General features: G+C 38.6%; 1 long non-coding RNA gene across 1 annotated transcript in view; it reads right to left on the bottom strand.

Annotated features, from left to right (window-relative positions):
• LOC137642662 (uncharacterized) overlaps window positions 1-4,953 on the bottom strand; it is a 661,414-nt gene extending 656,461 nt beyond the window's left edge. The window contains exon 1 of the long non-coding RNA XR_011044837.1: window positions 4,718-4,953. This is a non-coding gene — a long non-coding RNA (uncharacterized lncRNA). The remainder of the gene's footprint in view (window positions 1-4,717) is intronic.
• Window positions 4,954-6,000: the final 1,047 nt, after the last annotated feature.

The following is a 6,000-nucleotide window of genomic DNA, read 5'->3' on the forward strand; positions in this document are numbered from 1 at the left end:
GTAGCAGGAACGGTCGCTGAAGGACGAGGTTCCTCTATGGCGGACTGCGAGGATGAAGACCCGAAGAGGCGCCTCCTAACACCCTTGTGAGGAGAAGGTAGACCTCGGCGACGAAGAGGCGCCGCCTAACACCCTTGTGAGGAGAAGGTAGACCTCGGCGACGAAGAGGAAGGCGAGCCTTACGTCTTATACATCCTCTGGGAGCAGCAGGCAGACCATCGGCAGTCCTCCGAAGAGGAGTCTCTTGTCAGTGAACTCCCCCGAGGGGGAGAATCACCTGCAGGAGAGACCGTTGGACTTAGTTCCTCCCTCAAAAGATGTTCGGAGGGGGGAGCTAAGCCTTCAGCTACAACAGGAGTAGAGGTTTGAACACTCTCATTGGAAGCCTCTGCCACAACAGCCTCGACGATAGATAGAGGGTCAACCTCTGCTACTGTCGGTGACTGTTTGACGGCTGCTCCCAACCTGATCATGTCAAACAGGGCTTCCTTGGAGGGAGAGTCCTGAAGCCCCAAGGAAGCCCAAAGCTGTAAAAGATCATTATTACTCACATTTACTTTAGGAGAAACAATCAAATCCTCCCCCGGGGGAGGAGGAGGAGCTGCCTCGCTATGGGAGGCAACTCCCTCTCCCAAACCCCGAGATCGGTCAACAACAATACGGCCTACGCTACCACTAGACGGCCTCTCGAGAGAAGGATTTTCCTTTCTCAAAGAAACCTTTGAAGGAGAAATATTCCGTTTGGACTTCTTCCGGCGCCGGGAAAACCTCTCCCACTGGGAGGTAGACCACTCCCTACATTCAATACATACATTACCACTATCACACCATTGACCCCTACAATAAGGGCATAAGGTGTGTGGGTCGGTGTCTATTGACGACATGAAGGTCCCACAAGGGCGGTCAGGCAACCCAGGACACTTCCGCATTGTAGAGGCCAACTTTACAACACTCTAGAAAAAGAAAAAGCAAAAAACCCTCCCTAACAACGCTAACTAGCGGTGGGGTAGTAAACCCTCGTTAAAATTCTAATGGCTCATCCTTTCAGCTACGCCGAAAGTAATTACCCATATTAAATAGCGTGGTTTGTATTTCAATTACGGAACAAATATGTTTTATCCTAGGTTAGGTTAGGTAGGTGTGTTTAGGTTATTAAACATCTAATCTTATTTTATACATTTTCCCCTAGGTCAGGTTAGGTGGGTGTGTTTAGGTTAAACAGCTTCTCTTGTTTTACTAATTTTCTGTATTCTCCCACCCAAAACACCACGATTTCCCACTGGGAAACCTCATTACTGTAGTTCTTAAGAGGGGGTCCTGTATCTCTAAATTAGATTATTTGCGGTAGAAATGAAGGTCAAGTTCATTGAAATCCCACCATTCAAGCAAGAAGAAATATGTTATTGTATCGGATATCCGAGTTTGGCTGAAATTGTAATTTTACCCATTTCTTTTAACTAATTCTTCTCGCTAGAAATGCAGTATCATACTTGACAATTAAAGTAAGTTTGAGTCCATTTGAAATAATGATACAAATATTACTCTATTACCGTGATATCTTTGCATATTATTTTGTATAAATACAGTAATAGCAAATAACTTCTGGAGAAGGCCATACGCAGCAACCGAACAGCATGTAGCCTGTTATGGGTCGCACATACTTACCCTCACCCTGCTATTTGTAATGCACGGTACAATGATTAGAGTAATTTCTCAAACCTATCTTGCTAACTAATTTTCAAAATACCAAGTGCTTAAAAGTAATCACTGTAATATTCATTCAAGTATTTCAGAATCGAACAGTATACACCATAACAAATATATTCTAAATGATGATAAAATCTTCCACAATAGAGACTACACACAATGGCTTTCTATCCAAGAAAGTTCTTGTTATTACTATTAGTTATTATCATTATTAATTGCTAAGCTACAACCCAAAAATAAGGATGCTATAAGCCCAAGGGTTCCAACAGGTAAAATAGCCCAGTGAGGAAAGGAAACAACGAGAAATAAAATATTTTGAGAACAGTAACACTGAAATAAATGTCCCCTATATAAACTATTAAAACTTTAACAAAACAATTAGAGAAAAAAGATAGAATAGTGTGCCCGAGTGTAACCTCAAGCAAAAGAACTCAAACCAAAGACAGTGGAAGACCCTGGTACTGAGGCTATGGCACTACCCAAGACTAGAGAACAATGGTTTGATTTTGGAGTGTCCTTCTCCTAGAAGACCTGCTTACCATACCTAAAGAGTATCTTCTGCCCTTACCTAAATTAAAGTGGCCACTGAACAATGATAGTGCAGTAGTTAACCCCTTGGGTGAAGAATTGTTTGGTAATCTCAGTGTTGTCAGGTGTAAGAGGACAGAGGAGGGTATTATTGTGTTGTATTACAAGGCAATGTAACCTAGGGGAAAAACTACTTTTTTCTACAGAAAAAATCAGCTCTCTTTGAAAATGACACTCGCAAATAAAGTTTCAGAAATATATATATACAGTATATATATATATATATATATATATATATATATATATATATATATATATATATATATATATATATATCCAACAATAATGGGGGACCCCCAGTGGGAACTCGGGGTTTTGGGTGGGGAAAACATACTGGGGAAACGGTATATAATGGTAAAACAAGCATTTTGTTCTCTATACATTACCTTCTTGGATGTATAATAAACCGATGAAAAAATACGGTAATACTGAGCTACTCAATCTAACATTAGCAATGTTAGCGTAACATGCTAACATTAGCAGTGTTTTTCATTTATTTGTTGACATTCTACTGGTAGGTTGCAGTCGCTCTCGTTCGTTTATTTGTACATAGCAGGTTTCGACCTTCTGCGCATAAACTCCTACCACCTGCGCATAGACTCCTCTTCCACCAATAGGATTACTTCTTCTCTAGCCGCCACATTTAAATATTCGATTGGATCAAGTATTTAACTTGATCCAGTACAACTAGGCCTATACCATTCCTTTTTTGTAATACCCTCGGATACATATTACGTTTGGCCCAAGGATTACTTGTTTTATTATCATATATCTTATAAAATCACCTCATTTAATATTCCCATTAAATATTATTTACCATACACTCCATTTCATCTTGTTATATTACTTTTATACATTTTATTACCTTGTCACGCCCAGATTTCACAAATACTTGCTCTGAACAAGTTTCCCATTCTGGTTCATTCATGTTTACTCTCTAGACTCCGTTGCTTTTCCGTTTACCAATCACGAACCCATACGTATGGAAAGTTTGCACAGGGGGGTTAATATTTCCCAACCCACACCCTTTTCCGTGGAAACCTTTGTCCAAGTCAGGTCTTTGATAGTTCAAGTGACGTCTTTTTGGCATATTTTACGATTTACGATGGAAGTTACAGAAACTTTTAACGACTGCAGTAATCCATACTTGAAAGTATTTCGGTGAAATCCAATGTTGATAATTTTCTTGAATCTCATAATGTAATAGCCCAACATTTACAGTGTCCCAAGTGCAGTACTAAGCTAAGACTAAGAAGAAACGGCGATGTTGATATACAGAAGTTAAGACGTCACAGTCACAACACTCCGGTGACCCACAAGTTTCTTCGTCGCTGTCATAAAAGTAAGTCATTAATTTCTTTAATTTTATATATTTGCAGGTAGAACCTTGGATAGGTGTTGTGACCTGGGAAGAGGGTACGGGCGCTTGCCCCCGGCTAGGGGTTGTGACCTGGGAACTACTAGGTTAGGTTAGGTGGGTTTGTTAGGTTCTGTACCCTTTTGTACCCTTATATATATTGTGTAAAGAGTATATAATTAGCGTAGCATTGCTAACATTAGCAATGTCAACGTAACATTGCTAATGTTAGCGTGCGCATTACATACGTTCTTGATGAGTGAAGTGAGGACGGAATTTGAACAAGAGCAATTAAACATTTTAACAGAAAATATATGTTTTCCTGTAGAAAATAACGTGATTTAGCTGGTTTTCACCTTCATTTCATCCGCAACAACAACAACAACCAGTTCGGTTACTTAAAGTTACTTGAATTGGTTGTTCTGTTTATTTGGGGTTGAAATAAAGGTCAAATTCAGTTAAACCATGTCATTTCCTACAGGGAAACATATATTTTCTGTTCGAAATGAGAATCTGTAATACAGTAAAACTTTACCCAGAGGAAAGTATGCAAAGAATAGGCCAACTATTCGGTGTATGTGTAGGTAAAGGAAAAAGGAACCGTAACCAGAGAGAAGAATCCAATGTAGTCCTGTCTGGCCTGTCAAAGGACACCATAACACTCTCGTGGTAGTATCTCAACGGGTGGCTGGTGCCCTGGTTAACCTACTCCCTACAAATACGATGATGTGTTTGTGGAAAATTGAATCTAATGCCTAATCTCACCTAATGTCGTTATTTACAAATACTCATTTGCAATTCGTTTGTACAAAACCTGGACCTAACAAAGATAAAACTAAATGGTAATGATCAGTATCCCACGACCTCATCTTTACTGTCGATTTTAATAAACATAGCCAAAATCAGATTTGTGCGGATTTTTATGAGATTCACTTGAAGTTCAAATACATTAAACCTATACAGATCACAGTCTGTATTAAAATGAAAGGTAACCTTCTAGGTTTCCCCTGTAATACAATACAAAATTACCAGGTTCTATTTAATAGTCCGTCACATAATACTCACCATTCGGCTGAAATAGAGGTTGTTTAATGGAAAAAAGCTTGTCATTCATAAAAGTGGAATGCCGAAATTTCTTTGACTGCCACAAGATACTTTCGTGTGTAGGATACATTTACGATTTCCTGACCTTTTTCATGTGCACATCAAATACACCAACAGCAATCAATTGCATAAAAGTTAAAATCACACGGAGCACAGAAACGAAAAGTACAGTTTTCACGAGCTAGAAGTTTTCCCCACTGTTGCCAACTGTGTTGGATATAAATGAGCTAGATTGAGGTCTGAAATGCGCAAGGAAGCGTTTTCTCCGTTTGTGTGAATTTTGGTGATAATATCCTTCGCATAGAAGATGAACTAACAACAACAAAGTCAAGGCAACAATTTGCAGTTATTGCGAATGTTGGATATAGGTTGTTATAAGAATAATACGGCTGACATACAGTGTAATCAGGTAGCCTACACTAAATTGCCTTATAGAATTGTCACACAGGTTTAAACTTTATTAACTACGGACTTGAGGAATGTAATTTACCAAAAATTGTAATGAAAAATAAACAACAATGATGTATTCTGTAAAACTTTCGTAAATAATATAATAGCCCCGAAATTACAATGTCTAGTAGCAACTATGGTTTCAGAAATTTCACAGAGAGAGAGAGAGAGAGAGAGAGAGAGAGAGAGAGAGAGAGAGAGAGAGAGAGAGAGAGAGAGAGAGAGAGAGAGATGGTACAGAACAGGTTCATCTTGGGATATTCAACTTCACCTTATTAAGAATTGATTGCACCTTAACCTACACACACACACACACACACACACACACACACACACACACACACACACACACATATATATATATATATATATATATATATATATATATATATATATATATATATATATATATATATATATATAGATGTGCTATGTGCAAAATACCAGATCTATGCGCTGTATGTGAGGCCAATATACTAGATCTAGCGCATTTCGCCCTTAAGTTGGCAACACTGGTTTTCCCCAAATTCAAGAAATCCCTCACAACAAACTAACAAAGCTAAAAAAAATACCTAGACCTAGACCACCGATGCAGAAAAAAAAACACCAGATTGCTCTAGTTAGCTCCAACATTTGAATATTTGAAAAGCAATGATACGTTGCCACAATAAATAGATTGGATTGGCTTACGGTAACGTAAATCAATGCAATGACGAAATTATGAAAAATAACTATCTATTCGGCAGATATTTTCCGTATATGAGGAGTGACCAGTAATTATCGCTTGGCTAGTG

This window comes from Palaemon carinicauda, chromosome 1, assembly GCF_036898095.1.
Source record: "Palaemon carinicauda isolate YSFRI2023 chromosome 1, ASM3689809v2, whole genome shotgun sequence".
Taxonomy (NCBI): domain Eukaryota; kingdom Metazoa; phylum Arthropoda; class Malacostraca; order Decapoda; family Palaemonidae; genus Palaemon; species Palaemon carinicauda.